The sequence below is a fragment of the Triticum aestivum genome, chromosome 7A (genome assembly GCF_018294505.1).
Source record: "Triticum aestivum cultivar Chinese Spring chromosome 7A, IWGSC CS RefSeq v2.1, whole genome shotgun sequence".
In the NCBI taxonomy this organism is placed as follows: domain Eukaryota; kingdom Viridiplantae; phylum Streptophyta; class Magnoliopsida; order Poales; family Poaceae; genus Triticum; species Triticum aestivum.
Window position 1 is genome coordinate 474,807,944 of NC_057812.1, and position 18,807 is coordinate 474,826,750.

Here is an 18,807-nt window from a genome sequence, read left to right on the forward strand (position 1 = left end):
GGAAAAATTCTCGATGAATCTCCGGTAGTATCCTGCGAGTCCAAGAAAACTGCGGATCTCGCTAACTAAAGTGGGTGCCAACCATTCAGTGACTGACTGAATTTTGCTGGGGTCTACTGCTATACCTTCTCCTGATATAACATGTCCAAGGAAACCGACTTCCTTCAACCAAAATTCGCATTTGCTAAACTTAGCATACAACTGGTGTTCCCTGAGTTTCTCGAGAACTAAGCGCAAATGCTCCTTGTGCTCCTCCTCGTTCTTCGAGTATACCATAATATCATCAATAAACACCACAACAAACTTGTCCAAATACTCCATGAACACCTTGTTCATCATGCTCATGGAATAGGCAGGGGCGTTAGTCAGTCCAAATGACATGACCGTGTACTCATATAATCCATATCGTGTTGTGAACGTTGTCTTCGGTATGTCCTTCTCTCGTATCTTCAACTGATGATACCCCGATCGCAAATCGATCTTCGAAAACACTTTAGCTCCTTGCAACTGATCAAACAGATCGTTGATCATCGGCAGTGGGTACTTGTTCTTAATCGTCACTTCATTTAATGCTCGATAATCAACAACCATCCTCAGGGATTTATCCTTCTTCTCAACCAAAAGTACTGGGGCTCCCCAAGGTGATGAACTTCTTCGGATGTATCCTTTCTCCAATAACTCCTTGATCTGTTTCTTAATTTCTTCCAGATCATTTGCGGGCATCCGATAGGGTCTCTTGGATATTGGTCATGTACCTGGAAACAGCTCTATCAAAAACTCAATGTCTCTATCTGGTGGCATGCCTGGTAACTCCTCTGGAAAAACATCCGGGTAATCCTTCACTACAGGCACTTCCTCCTGAACAACTCCCGTAAGGGCATTCACTTGACTCCTCCTAGGCACATGCCTAGATACATACTTAATCCTTTTCCCTTCCGGGGTGGTGAGATAAATTGACTTACTAGCACAGTCAATGCTTCCTCCAAACTTTGACATCCAGTCCATACCCAATATCACATCCAATCCTTGTGACTCCAAGATAATTACGGACGGAAAAACATGTGTGCCAATGGTTAAGGGTATCTGGTCACACCATCGGCTAGCCATAAACTCTGCTCCAGGTGAACTCACTAAAAGAGGGGTCCTAAGGGTTTGGGTTGGTAGTTTAAACTTATCCACGAATCCCCTTGATATGTATGAATGCGATGCACCAGTATCGAAAAGAACTAGAGCGGTAAACGACTTAACCAAAAACTTACCTATTACCGCGTCCGGCTGCTCTTCAACCTCCTCCACGTTAACGTGGTTCACTTGTCCTTTGTTGAATGGATTTGGCTTCTTCCCAGCGCTCCCATTTCCATTTCCATTCTTTCCTTCAGGGCACTCTGTGGCGTAGTGTCCAGTCTTCCCGCACTTGAAACAAGTAACATGACTTAAGTCCCTTTTGGCGGGTGTGGCTGGGTTGGGGCAGTTATGATTATTGTTGGATCCGTTCCCATTCCCATTCTTAGAACCATTGTGGGTATGCGATCCTCCTCTAGTGTGGTTGTGACCTCCATGGTTATGAACAAGTCCTCCCGAGTTCAGGGTTAGGCAAGGCTTCTGCTGAGCTCTAGAGTTATACTTCCCTTGTCCATACTTCCTCTTGTGGCTCTCAATCTGCTGCTGCTTCCCTTCAATCATAAGAGCCTTATCTACCAACTCCTGGTAGTTGTTGAAGGTTGCTACCATCAACTGCATACTCATCTCATCATTCAACCCTTCCATAAACTTCTCCTGCTTCACGGCATCTGTGGCCACATCATCAGGGGCGTAGCGAGATAACTTGCTAAACTCATCCACGTACTAAGCCACAGTACGGTTCTCCTGGCGTAAGTTGCGGAACTCCCTCTTCTTCATTTGCATAGCTCCAGTGGAGACATGGGCTGTGCGGAAAGCTTACTGAAACTGGTCCCAAGTGACATTGGCTATAGGGAAAGTGGATGTGTAATTCTCCCACCATGAGGCTGCTGGTCCATCCAATTGATGTGTGGCAAAGCGCACTCTCTTAGCATCTGTGCAACCTGCGGTGGTCAACTCCCTTCCAATACGGCATAGCCAATCGTCTGCAACTATGGGCTCGGTGCTACTGGAAAACACCGGCGGCTGTAACCTTAGAAAACGGGCTAGGTTGTCCACGGGCGGCGGGTTGTTGTTGTTGTTGCCCAGATTCTGAACTAGCAATTGCATCAAGGTATTCTGCTGTTGGATTAACTGGGTGAGCTCCGGTGGGAAGGCAAAACCGGTGTCACGTCTTGGAGGCATCTGAGGGGTTTAGATGGAAGAGATTTAAAATAGAGAAGGGGGTCTAATGAGAAAACACTACCCATATGCACATGAGACAAACACAATCATTTCACTCAATCAATCAAGCAAGGGCATACAAACGATCTAGAACTATCGCACAAGTGCTCAACTACTACTAAATACATGGGGGAATACTAGTGATATATGGCAGTCATCTAGAAATTTTGATCGGTGGAAGACTCCATGATGTCTGCTCCAGCTTCGTCTTCAAAGTCATCATCACTAGGATCGAAATTGGTGCCGTCGATGATGATGTAGTCCTCGGGGTGTATCTCCTTGGGTTCTTCTTCTTCTATTGGTGCTGGTCCTCCCATGAATACTCTGATCTTCTTGACTAAGTCGTCATTCTTCTCTAGTAGTGTCTTGATTTCCTCCTCATATCCATCGCGTGTAAACTTGAGTTCTTCCTCCAGCTCAATGATCCTAGTCTTCGCCTTCTTCAAGTCCATCATGTCCGCGCACATCTGGTTTTCCTGACGTCGGATGTGCTGGTTTAACTCCTGGATGAAAGCTGCAATGGATCTATCCTTCCTGGTGCTGATTACTTCCCATTGCTCGTCTCGGCGCCCACATATTTGGTAAATAGTGTCCTTAAGCTCCCTGTTGTAAACTTCTCCAATGCGTCCAATGGTAATGTGGGCTGCCATGCTCTTGCCTAGACTCCAGGTGGGTGCTTCGAAAGAAAACTCTATGGGTTTAGAAGTTGGCGAGAACGTCCTTCCTGGAACTTGTACTTGAATCATCCAGCGCTCCTCTTCAGGTAAAGTGGCGTTGTACGTCCCGGTGAAGCTTGGTATTCCAATGTTCAAGTACCTAGTGACTTCCTTCAAGTGACGTCCAAAAGGTGTGTCTTCATCCGGTTGTGCAAACTTGTTCTTCATCTCCGTCATCCTAAAGAGTAGAAAATGGAGAGGAGTCAGAAATGAGAAGAGAAGGTGTGACCTAGGGTTTATCTTAGTGGTCGTGTCCTACACTCAGCGTGTGCTCTGATACCATCTTGTAGCGACCCGACCTCAGATGGTCAAGTCTCTGTGCTTCAGTGTCATCCCTGGATCGGTAATGCTGACACACACAGTACTCGAAGGATTTATAACAGAGTAGCAATCACACACTTATTACATCGAATGTCTCAAGAGAGAACTTATTACAATAATATGGCTTAAGGCCATCTAATACGATAACAGCGGAAGGCTTGGAAGATAAAGTGAGTCCATCAACTCCAACGGCATAGCTGAGCTGCACGGCAACGACCTAACGAACCTTACTCCTCGTCTGAAAAGTCTGCAACATAATACGTTGCAGCCCAAAAACGGGTCAGCACATGGAATATGCTGGCAATGTAACACTAGAGCAAGAACAGAATAATGCTATCACTACATGCATATTTGGCTGGTGGAAAGCTCTATGGTTACTGTTTTGCGAAAAGCCAATTTTTCCCTACAACAAAGGAATAGATTTTAATTTAACTATCATGGTAGTTGAAACATCATTGAGAAGGTTCCTCCAACTCAATCCCAATTAAAGTGATTAACAACCCAACAATATTAATTAAGAGTGATGAGATACATGTGATAACCCAAGTACTAGATACTCAAGAATTGTCCACAACCGGGGACACGGCTAACCATGATTAGATTGTACACTCTGCAGAGGTTTGCGCACTTTTCCCCACAAGACTCGATCACCTCCGTTTGATTTCTCGCACTACAGGGTGTTTGAGAAACGGATGACCGAGACACTGTCTTTCAGAAACGTTAACTCTCTACTCTGGACAGACCATACCAAACCTACATCCCACTACCTGCTGATCTGCCTCTTCAAGAGCTTCACATAACTTACTCAACTATGCTAGAGCCCATAATAGCTTGTGGCTGCACACGGAAGTTTCTATCATGAATCATCTCAGTTCCCTTTGAGCCTGGGTGGCGGTCCATAGAAAGATCACACGGGTACTCCGGGATTTCCAAAAAATACAGGAAGCACTGGGTACTCCAGGTGCCTCAATCCACCCAGATGTTTGATTAAGTTGCCACCTTAAGTTGAACCATTAATTAACAATCTCACATCAGTCATGGATTTCACTCAAACCCAAACCACGCCTACGAGCATAGCATAGCATAGTAATATAAGCAACGCGTAGAGTAACTCCCAAGGGTTTGAATGTAACAGGGCAATAGGTTCTACCTCATCGACTACTACCCAACCCACAAGTTAATGGCATCCTAATCAACGCAATGTTTGAGGATTGAGACTAATGCATAAAAACTAGGTGATAAAAGGGATATGATCAAAGTGTTACTTGCCTTGCTGACGATCTGCGAAACCTAGGGACTCGTAGTAGCACGCTTCGCACTCCGGGTGTTCTATCGCAAGCAAACAATAGTGTACATAAGTAAAAAAGCAACGATGCACAAGTAAAACTCAAACAAAAGAGGTTGACCAGAAGTTTCAACTTAAGAACTCCGGTTCGCAAAAAGAATCAAATCAAATGGAGCAACAAAACTCAAACGGCGAAAGAAAGAAGCTTCGTTTACTAATCTGAAACTAGGTCCAATTTTACAGTAGAGAAAACTTGTTTGAGTTGTTTAAGAGGAAAGAGGGTTTCGAGACGAAACTCCAAGCGCTTGAATCGCCTGATTCCGACTAACGAGCGAAAAGAAAAATAGAAACTAAGATTGGATCAGAAATCGCGATCGGAGAAAATCGCGGAATAAATCCGATAAAAGAAAACTGACGAATAGACTAACGAACGAGCGTTCATTGGCTGTTTCTAACGGGCGAAGAACCGTTCGTTAAAACGATCATTCGGACGAACGTCCGCCAAATAGAAGAACCGAGAAAAACCGGCGAATCCTAAAAAACGGATCTAGGGTTCTAAAAAAACCGGTCAGTCCTTATAAAAAAACCGGCGGCGGGGCGCGGCGGCTACCTCCGGCGAGAGGTCCGGCGGGGCGGCGGCTTAGGGGGCGGCGGCGCGGACTGCGGCGGCGGCGGGCGGCGGCGGCTTGGCTGCGACGGCGGCAGCTTGGCGCGGCGCGGGCGGCGGCTTGGCGCGGCGCGGGTGGCGGTGGTGTGGTGGGGTGTTGGGGGCGGGGGTGGCGGCGTATATAAGGGCGGGGCAGGGCGGCTTGGAGGAGGGGGCAAGACGCGGCGGCGGAGAGGTGTCCGGCTCGGACTCCTAGTCCGAGTCGGCGGTGGCGGCGCTCGCGGGGAAGGCGGCGGCGGCGGCCTGGCGCGGCTGGCCCTTAGGCCCAGTCAGCGCGGGAACCTTTTTTTAAAATAATTTTGCCGACCGAAATAAATCCCAAAAAAATAAATAAATATCTAAAAATGCCAAAATAAATCTTCACCGTCTAAATAAAATATTTAGAACGAGATGAACATTTTCTTGGCCCTAAAAATGCAATTTTGGAAAAAGTGCAATTTTTCTAATGCAAACAAAATTGCAATAAAATCCAAATAAAACAATTATTTTGTTTTAATGTTTTTCCTCCAATATTTCAATTATCTTGGAGAAGTCATATTATCTCCTCTCATATATTTTAGTATGAAATATCTTTGGAGAGAAAATAATTAAAACCAAAAATCCTCGTTTTCAAGATTTGATAGAGATCAAATTTGAAAACCGCGAAATCCCCAACTCTCTCTGAGGGCCCTTGAGTTGCTTAGGATTTCGAGGATCACGAGACGAAATGCGAATAAAATATGATATGCATGGATGACTATGTATAACATTCCAAATTGAAAATTTGGGATGTTACACTTGTTTATCCGAAATTTAGCCCACTAAATTTTCAAGATGAGCAAACTGAGATTTCAAACCATAAAATTCTTTAGACATATCATCGAGCTACTTATTCATGTATTCCATAAAACTCTTTTGTTCCTTAAACTCGTTTATGAAGAAATAATTATGCTCAAATTGCAAAGACATAAAGCTTCTAACGTTGTTTTCAATTTTTTCCAACCTTCTAAGGTGATGATCAACACCTTTTGGCAGAGCCATCAAAGCAGAAAGGCACACCAGAAGCAAGCGAAAAGAGACAAACGGAAAGGGGCGAATAAAAGGCAAAGGTTTTCAAAAATCATTTTACAAGTGGGGGAGAGGAAAACGAGAAGCGAATGGCAAATAATGTAATGCGAGGGATAAGAGTTTATGATGGGTACTTGGTATGTCTTGAATTGGCGTAGATCCCCCGGCAACGGCGCCATAAATCCTACTTCCTACCTCTTGAGCATGCGTTGGTTTTCCCTTGAAGAGGAAAGGTTGATGCAACAAAGTAGCGTAAGTATTTCCCTTGGTTTTTGAGAATCAAGTTATCAATCCAGTAGGAGACAATGCACAAGTCACCTAGTACCTGCACAAACAATCAAGAACCTTGCAACCAACGCGATAAAGGGGTTGTCAATCCTTCACGGTCACTCGCAAAAGTGAGATCTGATAAAGATAGTAAAGTAAATATTTTTGGTATTTTTATTGTATAGATTGGAAACTAAAGATTGAAAAATATTAAACAAGATGCGATGTAAATAAAAGAGATGCAATATAATAAGAAAAAGACCCGCGGGCCATAGATTTCCCTAGTGGCTTGTCTCGAGATAGCATGTATTACGATGGGTGAACAAATTACTACCGAGCAATTGATAGAAAAGCGCATAGTTATGAGAATATCTAGGCAATGATCATGAAAATAGGCATCACGTCCGTGTCAAGCAGATCGAAACGATTCTGCATCTACTACTATTATTCCACACATCGACCGCTATCCAGCATGCATCTAGAGTATTAAGTTCATAAGAACAGAGTGACGCTTTAAGCAAGATGACATGATGTAGAGGGATAAACTCAAGAAATATGATATAAACCCCCATATTTTTATCCTCGATGGCAACAATACAATACGTGCCTTGCTGCCCCTACTGTCACTAGGAAAGGACACCGCAAGATTGAACCCAAAGCTTAGCACTTCTCCCATTGCAAGAAAGATCAATCTAGTAGGCCAAACTAAACCGATAATTCGAAGAGACTTGCAAAGATATCAAATCATGCATATAAGAATTCAGAGAAGAACTAAATAATATTCATAGATAATCTTGTTAATAAACCCACAATTCATCTGATCTCGCAAACACACCGCAAAAGAGTATTACATCGAATAGATCTCCAGGAACATCAAGGAGAACTTTATATTGGAATCAAAGAGAGAGAAGAAGCCATCTAGATAATAATTGTGGACCCGAAGGTCTATGGTAAACTACTGACGCTTCATTGGAGAGGCTATGGCATTGATGTAGAAGACCTCCATGATCGATTCCCCCTCCGGCAGATCGCCGGAAATGGCCCCAAGATGGGATCTCACAGGTACAGAAGGTTGCGGCCGTGGAAAAGTGGTTTCGTGGTTCTCTGCGATCAATCTAGGGTATAAGAGTATATATAGGTGGAAGAAGTACGTCAGTGGAGCTACAAGGGGCCCACGAGGGTGGGGACGCGCTCTCCTGCCTCGTGGCCGTCTTGTGGCATTCCAGACTTCAACTCCAAGTCTTCTAGTTTGCTTTCGGTCCAAGAAAGATCATCGCGAAGGTTTCATTCTGTTTGGATTCCGTTTGGTATTCCTTTTCTGCGAAACTCTAAAATAGGCAAAAAAACAGAAACTGGCACTGGGCCTCCGGTTAATAGGTTAGTCCCAAAAATAATATAAAAGAGCATATTAAATCCCATTAAACATCCAAAACAGATAATATAATAGCATGGAACAATCAAAAATTATAGATACGTTGGTGACGTATCACTTGATAGTATCCACGAAGGCCCCTTCTGGCCAGGTGATGTTGGTTAGCTTGCTCACCGTGGCGCCTCCACAGTCTGCGCGCTGCCCGCCAACCACCTTCGCCTTCACATTGAAGACCTTGAGCCATAGGCCGAAGTGGGGGGATGTGGAGGAGCACCTCGCACACGTCGATGAATACCAAAATGTGGAGGATGGAACTTGGGGCTAGATCGTGGAAATCTAGCCCATAGTAAAACATGAGCCCATGGACGAAAGGGTGGAAAGGAAACCCTAGTCTGCGGAGAAAGTGGGGGACGAACACTACCCTCTCGTTAGGCTCCGGAGTAGGGATGATTTGCTTTTTAGCAGGGAGCCGGTGGGCGATGTTCGCGGACAAGTACCCCGCTTCACCGAGTTCCTTGATGTTCCTATCTGTGACGGAGGAAGCCATCCACTTGCCCTATGAGTCGGATCCGGACATGGCTGGAGTGTTTGGTGGCGACAAAAAAGATCGAAACTTGGGCGCTGGAGCTCGAGGATGGAAGGGCTAAGGAATAAGAAGGCATGGGGTAAAAAAGATGGGTCCGTATCCTCTTATAAAGACAGTGAATATCAAGTGCCCCCTCACAAGCTTTAAAACTCGCCTATTCCCAAGGGGTCGTGCGAGCTGCACGATTGGATTACCCAAACCCATATTGATGAGAATCCCGCAATAAGGGGACACGATCTCTGCTTCGACAAGACGTGTCAATAGAGGATGCGCCTCAAAACGTGAAGCGGGAGGCCACCAAACAGTTCAAAATAATAATAAGGCCAGACGTAACATCTCACCAAAAAAGCTTTCAGTAGACATGACTTATTTTGTTTAAGTATTTTACCCTTGTGGTTCAGGGTTGTTATTGTTATACAGAGTCGGATATAGTTCTCTTGTTCAATTTCTTTGGAGTATTTGGAGGAGGAACCCGCCTTGCAATGCCGAAGATAATCTATGCACCGGACACATCGTCATTGAAGCCTGGTTCAGGGGCTACTGAGGGAGTCCTGGATTAGGTGGTCCCCGGGTGTCCGGCCTATGTGACGTTGATACATCTCCAACGTATCTATAATTTTTGATTGTTTCATGCTATTATATTATCCATCTACAATGTTTTATATGCATTTATATGCTATTATATATGATTTTTTGGGACTAACCTATTAACCTAGAGCCCAGTGCCAGTATCTGTTTTTCATTTGTTTTTAGTATCGTAGAAAAGGAATATCAAACGGAGTCCAATTGACCTGAAAATTTACGGAGATCACTTTTGGACCAGAAGAAGCCCATGGAGCATCGGAGATGGACCAGAAGAGTCTCGAGGCCACCACGAGGGTGGGGGTGCACCCTACCCCCCTGGGCACACCCCTGCCTCGTGGCCGCCTCGTTGACCCCTTGACTTGTTCCCGATGCCAACACCTCTTATATATCCCTAAACTTCCAGAAAATAACCTAGATCATGAGTTCCGCCGCCGCACGCCTCTGTTGCCACCAAAAAACAATCGGGACCCTATTCCAGCACCTTGCCGGAGGGAGGATCCATCACCGGTGGCCATCTTCATCATCTCGGCGCTCTCCATGACGAGGAGGGAGTAGTTCACCCTCGGGGCTGAGGGTATGTACCAGTAGCTATGTGTTTGATCTCTCTCTCTCTCGTGTTCTTGATATGCCATGATCTTGATGTACCGTGAGCTTTCCTATTATGGTTGGATCTTATGATATTTCTCCCCCTCTATCTCCTTGTGATGAATTGAGTTTTCCCTTTGAAGTTATCTTATCGGATTGAGTCTTTAAGGATTTGAGAACACTTGATGTATATCTTGCATGTGCTTATCTATGGTGACAATGGGATATTCACGTGATCTACTTGATCTATGTTATGGTGATCAACTTGCAGGTTCAATTACCTTGTGAACTTATGCATAGGGGTTGCCAAACATTTTCGTCTTGACTCTCTGGTAGAAACTTTGGGGCACTCTTTGAAGTTCTTTGTGTTGGTTGAATAGATGAATCTGAGATTGTGTGATGCATATCGTATAATCATACCCGCGGATACTTGAGGTGACATTGGAGTATCTAGCTGACATTAGGGTTTTGGTTGATTTGTGTCTTAAGGTGTTATTTTACTACGAACTCTAGGGCTGTTTGTGACACTTATAGGAATAGCCCAATGGATTGATCGGAAAGAATAACTTTGAGGTGGTTTCCTACCTTACAATAATCTCTTTGTTTGTTCTCCGCTATTAGTGACTTTGGAGTGACTCTTTGTTGCAAGTTGAGGGATTGTTATATGATCCAATTATGTTATTATTGTTGAGAGAACTTGCACTAGTGAAAGTATGAACCCTAGGCCTTGTTTCAACGCATTGCAATATCGTTTTCGGTCACTAATACCATCTTCATCCTACGCCTCCCACGGATTGATAAACCTTAGGTCATCCACTTGAGAGAAATTTGCTACTGTCCTACAAACCTCTGCACTTGGAGGCCCAACAACGTCTACAAGAAGAAGGTTGCGTAGTAGACATCAAGCTCTTTTCTGGCGCCGTTGCCGGGGAGGTTAGCGCTTGAAGGTATATCTTTAGATCTTGCAATCGAATATTTTTGTTTCTTGTTTTATCACTAGTTTAGTCTATAAAAGAAAACTACAAAAAATGGAATTGAGGGTGCCTCATATGCTTCATCTTTTTAATATCTTTCATGAAAATAAGGATTCTGAAAATTGTGGCAACATGCTAGAAGAAGAATGCATTAAAAATTTTGGCACTAAATCTTTGAATGATGAGCATGATTGCAATGTTTTTAGTACGAACTCTTTGAATATCCATAGTACTAATGATGATTGCACTAGTCGTGATGAAAATGTCTCTTATAAGCATGTCAATTTTTGTGGAGTGCATAGACTTTGCAAGTACATACCAAATAGGGAAGATAGATTTTGCAAGAGGCACAAATATTTAGAAACTAAATGGTTGCAAGAAAGACTAGATGTTTGTGCTGAAAATTTAAATTTTCTTAGCCATCCTTGTGAACTTTGCAATGAACGTGGTCATTTAAATATCCAATGCAAATTGTTTCATGATCGAATCGTGTCCAAAAATTGTGATGACTTGATCTCCCTTGTGCATCATAATGAACTTGGTTTGCTTGTGGGTTATGAAGAAATGAAATGTATAACTAAGGATATTATAGAATTTGCCCTTGATAAAGTTCTTGATTTTGATCTAGAGGAAATTTATATGTATTGTGCGGTGAATTGCACTAAAAATCCTTATATTTCCAATTACATAAAGACAAGAAAACAAATAGAAGATGAAGAGAATACTAATTAAAGGGAAGAGATTTCCCAATATCATCCTATTCTTTCTTATGATGAATCAGGTAACGAGGAGGAGCCTTCTATTCAACCAATCTCATTAATAAGGAGCTCACAAAAGAGGATTAAACCCATACTTAATGTGAAGAAGAAAAATAAAAGATGGAGAAGCAAAGGTAAAAAGGTATCCCTCCCAAATGATGTTGCTCCTATTACTCATAGTGATGATGATAATTGCTATACTATTGGTGATATCCATACTATTAATGACGAGAGTGATTATGCTTATGATATGCAAAGGCCCAAGCTTGGGGATGCTATGTTTGATGAGAATGACATGTTTGAGAATTTATTTGCTGCAATTAATGTTTGTCCCAAGCTTGGGGATGCTATGTTTAATGAAGATGATATTTTTAGCCTCCGAAGTTTTGACATGCAAATTTATTATGATGATAGCATGCCTCCTATTTATGATGATTATATTGATGAGAGTGGGTTTGGTAGAGTGTCAACTTTAGGAAGTAATGATCCCACTATTTTGGAGGTTGTTGAATCTTATTGTGACAATTATAAAAGTGGATTTGGAGAGGTCATGACTTTATTTAGTAATGATTCCACTATCTTGGAAGAAGTTTCAATTGATTATGATGAGAACAAAGTTGCTACTTATGATGATTATTGTGATGACACTTATGCTATAAAAAGTAGTGATGATTATATTTATAAAACTTGTCATGATTATGATTACCCTTTTTCTGAACATTACTCTTTTAATGTGGAAACAATTTACAGTATTCGAGTTTCTTGTGATACTCCCACTATTCCGAATGAGAAGAACTCTGCTTATGTGGAGAGTAATAAAATTTATATGCTTGTGCATCATGAAAATAGTGCTTTATGCGATGGTTATATTGTTGAATTAATTCATGATGCTACTGAAATTATTATGAGGGAGGAATATATGCTTGTAGGAATTGCAATAATACCAAGTTTCCTCTCTATGTGCTTAAAGTTTTGAAGTTATGCTTGTTTTGCTTTCCTATGCTAGTTGATTCTTGTTCCCATAAATTGTTTTCTCACAAAATCCCTATGCATAGGAAGTGGGCTAGACTTAAATGTGCAATTCATATTCTTCATGATGCTCTCTTTATGTTTCAATTCTTATCTTTTATGTGAGCATCATTGAAATCATCATGTCTGGCTAGGGGCGTTAAATGATAGCACTTGTTGGGTGGCAACCCAATTTTATTTTTGTTATTTACTTTTTGTTCTTGTTTAGAAATAAATAATTTATCTAGCCTCTGTTATGATTGTGTTTTTTTATGTTTTAATTAGTGTTTGTGCCAAGTAAAGCCTTTAGGATCTTCTTGGGTGATTGTTGTTTGATCTTGCTGATAAAAATAGAAAGTATGCGCTCACGAAAATAATTTTGATTTTTTACCAGAGAGTAATAAAATACAAAGTCCAACTGCAGTAGATCAATATACAAACTATTTAGGTCGTCCTAATTTTTCAGAATTTTTGGAGTTACATAAGTATTTTAAACCTCCAGATTGCTACAGACTGTTCTATTTTTGACAGATTCTGTTTTCATTGTGTTGTTTTCTTATTTTGATGAATCTATGAGTAGTATCGGAGGGTATGAACCATAGAGAAGTTGGAATACAGTGATTTATTTTCTTATACTAACAGAGCTTATGAGTTTTCTGTTAAGTTTTGTGCTGTGAAGTTTTCAAGTTTTGGGTAAAGTTTCGATGGACTATGGAATAAGGAGTGGCAAGAGCCTAAGCTTGGGGATGCCCAAGGCACCCCAAGGTAATATTCAGGGACAACCAAGAGCCTAAGCTTGGGTATGCCCGGAAGGCATCCCCTCTTTCGTCTCCGTCTATCGGTAACTTTACTTGAGGCTATATTTTTATTCACCACATGATATGTGTTTTGCTTGGAGCGCCATTTTATTTTATTTTATTTTGCTTGATGTTTGAATAAAATACCAAGATATGAAATTCTTAAATGTTAGAGAGTCTTCACATAGTTACATAATTATTCAACTACTCATTGTGCTTCACTTACATCTTTTGGAGTAGTTTGTCGTTTGCTCTAATGCTTCACTTATATCTTTGTAGAGCACGACGGTGGTTGAGGGAGTCTTGGATTAGGGGGTCTCCGGACAGCCGGACTATATCCTTTGGCCGGACTGTTGGACTATGAAGATACGAGATTGAAGACTTCGTCCCGTGTCCGGATGGGACTCTACTTGGCGTGGAAGGAAAGCTAGGCAATACGGATATGTATATCTCCTCCTTTGTAACCGACCTTGTGTAACCCTAGCCCCTCCGGTGTCTATATAAACCGGAGGGTTTTAGTCTGTAGGACAACATACAATCATACCATAGGCTAGCTTCTTGGGTTTAGCCTCTCTGATCTCGTGGTAGATCAACTCTTGTACTACTCATATTATCAAGAATAAACAAGCAGGACGTAGGGTTTTACCTCCATCTAGAGGGCCTAAACCTGGGTAAAACATCGTGTCCCCTACCTCCTATTACCATCCGCCTTAGACGCACAGTTCGGGACCCCCTACCCGAGATCCGCCGGTTTTGACACCGACATTGGTGCTTTCATTGAGAGTTCCTCTATGTCGTCACCATTAGGCTTGATGGCTCCTTCGATCATCGATAGCGATGCAGTCCAAGGTGAGACTTTTCTCCCCGGACAGATCTTTGTATTCAGCGGCTTCGCACTGCAGGCCAACTCGCTTGGCCATCTGGAGCAGATCAAGAGTTACGCCCCTGGCCACCCGGTCAGGTTTGGAAGATTAAACTACACGGCCGACATCCGTGGAGACTTGATCTTCGACGGATTCGAGCCCCTGCCATCGGACGATGAGCATGATTTAGCTCTACCATCGGACAGTGTTCAGGAGACCGCACTGGCAACCGCTCCGACCCTCAATTTGGAGCCAATTGCACCATCCATGGACGGGTGGATAGACCCCGCCACGGAGGCCGTACTCTCAGCGGCGATCGAGCCGAGGATCGACATTACCCTTCACGGGAGCCGTGACGCCGAACTACCAGATTCTTCCCCGGCCACGGACTCCGAACTGCCTACGCCCGTGCCTGTCGAATCCGACTGGGCGCCGATCATGGAGTTCACCTCCGTGGATATCTTTCAGCACTCGCCTTTCAGCGACATACTGAATTCATTAAGGTCTCTCTCCTTGTCAGGAGAATCCTAGCCGAACTATGTCCGGCAGGATTGGGATGCGGATGACGAAGAAGTTCGCCGCCCACCCACCACCCACTTAGTAGCCACTGTCGACAATTTTACTGACATGCTCGACTTCGACACCGAAGACATCGACGGCATGGACGACGATGCAGGAGGCGAACAAGAATCACTGCCCACAGGGTACTGGACAGCCACCTCGTCATATGACATATATATGGTGGACAAACCCAAAGAACGCAATTGCGACGGGACAGTGGAGGATGACCCCTCCAAGAAGCAACCCAAGCGCCGACGTCAGGGGCGCCGCTCTAAGTCCCGCCAAGGCAAAAGCGGTGATACCGGCATAGGAGATAATAGCACTCGGACAGTGCCGAAGATAACAACAATCCCCTCCAGCAAGATTTAGAGCAGGAGGATGGAGAAGCCAGCCCTCCCAAGAGAGCGGCAGATGGAGAGGCGGAGGATGATAATGACATGCCTCCCTCCGAAGACGAGGCAAGCCTCAACAATGACGAATTTGTCGTGCCTGAGGATCCCGTCGAACAAGAGCGCTTCAAGTGCCGGCTTATAGCCACGGCAAATAGCCTTAAGAAAAAGCAACAACAGCTTCAAGCTGATCAAGATTTGCTAGCTGACAGATGGACTGAAGTCCTTGCGGCCGAGGAATATAAACTCGAACGCCCCTCCAAGAGTTACCCAAAGTGCAGGTTGCTACCCCGACTGGAGGAGGAAGCACCAAAACCTACATCTCCAGCGTATGACGCGGCTGATCGGCCACCTCGTGGCCGCGACAGAGAGACATTTCAGCCAAAAGCTCAGCCCGCACCCCGACGCCATTCAAATAAAAATGTCAAGGCATGGGGAAATACGCCAGACCTTCGAGACGTATTGGGGGACAAAGCAAAACACGCAAGATCGATCTACGGATCACGAGGGCGCGCCACTATGCGAGACGATAACCGTCACACCGGATATAGTAAAAGTAAATCCGGCCGGGCCGAACATAGTGGACAAGACTCATTTGAGCTGCGTCACGATATAGCTCGGTACAGAGGCGCCACACACCCCCTATGCTTCACAGACGAAGTAATGGATCACCAAATCCCAGAGGGTTTCAAACCCGTACATATCGAATCATACGACGGCACAACAGATCCTGCGGTATGGTTCGAGGACTTCCTCCTGCACATCCAGATGGCCCGTGATGACGATCTACACACCATCAAATACCTCCCACTCAAACTCAAAGGACTTGCTAAGCATTGGCTCAACAGCCTACCAGCAGAATCCATTGGCTGTTGGGAAGATCTGGAAGCTGCATTCCTCGACAACTTCCAGGGCACTTATGTGCGACTACCAGATGCCGATGACTTGAGCCACATAATTCAGCAGCCAGAGGAATCGGCCAGGCAATTCTGGACACGGTTCCTGACAAAGAAAAATCAAATCATCGATTGTCTGCATGCAGAGGGCCTAGCAGCTTTGTAAGCACAAGATCCGCGATGAGTGGCTCGCCCGGCACCTTGGCCAGGAAAAGCCGAAATCTATGGCAGCCCTCACGACACTCATGACCCGCTTTTGCGCGGGAGAAGACAGCTGGCTAGCTCGCAGCAATAATATATCAAAGAACCATGGTACTTCGGATACCAAGGATGGCAATGGTAGGTCACGTCGCAACAAACACAAGCGCCGCATCAACAGCGACAATACCGAGGATACGACAGTCAATGCCGGATTCAAAGGCTCTAAACCCGTCAGCGGAAAAAGCCATTCAAAAGAAGCACTACGGGCCCGTCCAGTTTGGACCGTATACTCGATTGCTCGTCTCAAATACACGGCACCCACAACAAGCCAGCCAACCACACCAACAGGGATTGTTGGGTGTTCAAGCAGGCTGGCAAGTTAAATGCCGAAAACAAAGATAAGGGGTTACATAGCGATGACGAGGAGGAGCCCCGGCCGCCGAACACCGGAGGACAGAAGAGGTTCCCCCCACAAGTGCGGACGGTGAACATGATATACGCAACCCACATCCCCAAGAGGGAGCGGAAGCGTGCGCTAAGGGACGTATATGCGTTGGAGCCAGTCGCCCCAAAGTTCAACCCATGGTCGTCCTATCCGATCACCTTTGATCGCAGGGACCATCCCACTAGTATCTGTCATGGCGGATTCGCCGCACTGGTCTTAGACCCAATCATTGATGGATTCCAGCTCACTCGAGTCCTTATGGACGGCGGCAGTAGCTTGAACCTGCTTTATCAGGACAAAGTGCACAAAATGGGTATAGACCCTTCAAGGATCAAACCCACAAAAACGACATTCAAAGGCATCATACCAGGTGTAGAGGCCCATTGCACAGGCTCAGTCACACTGGAAGTGGTCTTCGGATCCCCGGATAACTTCCGGAGCGAGGAGTTGATCTTCGATATAGTCCCGTTCCGCATTGGCTATCATGCACTGCTCGGGCAAACCGCATTTGCGAGATTCAATGCGGTACCGCACTATGCATATCTCAAGCTCAAGATGCCAGGACCTCAGGGGGTCATCACAGTCAATGGAAACACGGAGCGCTCTCTCCGCATGGAGGAGCACACTGCAGCCCTCGCAGCAAAAGCACAAAGTAGCCTCTTAAGGCAATCCACCAGTGAGGCGATTAAAGACCTGGACACCTTCAAGCGCGCCCGGAGTAATCGGCAACAAGACTGCCTGGCACGTTCCGAGCTTGCATAGCAATGCGGCCCCCACCCCTGTCCCAGCCAAACGGCGAAATCCGTGCCATGCGTACATAATTACGAATTGAAAATACCATGGGCACAGGTGGGGAGGGGGACACGACTACGGCATGCCCCAAGACGCAGCTCAACCGCACTAGGGGCTTCCCGTCTTATTATTTTTTCTCTCTTTCAGGACTTTACTCTCTGGAAACCCCGTCCGGTAGTATGTTTGCCGGACACACGATACAGCAACCAAGGAGGCAGAAAGCTACGTCGCATCATGGAATTCCCAGGTGGTCTCTGATAATGAGTGAAATACTTGCTTTAAATACCATTCGTCAGCTTGCCTTTGGAGGGGACATGTCAAATAGTCCTACTTTTTTGCTTATCGCAATATTTGTATCATTCTGCTTCGACGCACCTTTTTGAATAAACAATGCATAGCACTAGACTATTATCGCATTCCCTATTCTTCTTATATGTATATATGTTCATTCATGACATTCAGCACCCGTACACTCTGGTACGGCCAATACGCCAGGGGATTAAGTGTACCCCATAATAGGCGTGAGAAGTCCAAACACTTTCAACAGTGCGGCACCCTGAACTTATAGCATTATATGCATCAGCTCCGAATCATGTCTTGGGTCAATAGTTGGGTTTACCCGGCTCCCATGTTTTGGTACCTTACGTTCCGCTATATCGGCTAAGGTAGCACTGGGAGAACTACTGCGATTGTGCCCCGGTTCATCTGGGCTAAGCACCTCAGTAGAGAAAGCTAAAACTGACTGTCATGATAAGGCGAGAGCTGGTCGTTGTTCGAGAGGTTTCGAGTTCCTAAAGACTTATGCCGCTTAGAGAGAGGAGTCGACTTTTTCCGGCTTAAGGTGTGTATAGCGCCCCGAATTCAGCCTTCCGAATACTAGGGGCTTCACCAAAATTTAAAATTGTAGACTTATATGGCTAAGTGAGAGTGATAAAGCATTATAGTCCGATTGCCTTGTTCGCTGTGCTGAGCACCTCCCTCGAAGGACCCAACAATGGGAAAAAGAGTGCTCAGGTTTATCCCGAACACCCAGCACTCGTGGCATGGGGGTAGAAGCCGACGACTGGCCATCTCTCAGATTTGACAAACAACCGCACAGAAGGTAATATTTTAAATTCAAACAAGCGTTGCATAGCGCATATGAACAAGTTTTCATAATACAGGATCACACGAGCAAGTTCATTCAAATATTACATCCTTCGCACACTCGGGCACCCTTCAGCACACCCTCATAATACATCTCGGGGTGGCGATGCTCCTTGCCCTGCGGCGGCCCCTCCTACACCAGCTTCTCGGCGTCCATCTTGGCCCAGTGCACCTTTGCACGGGTGAAAGCCCGGCGGGCACCT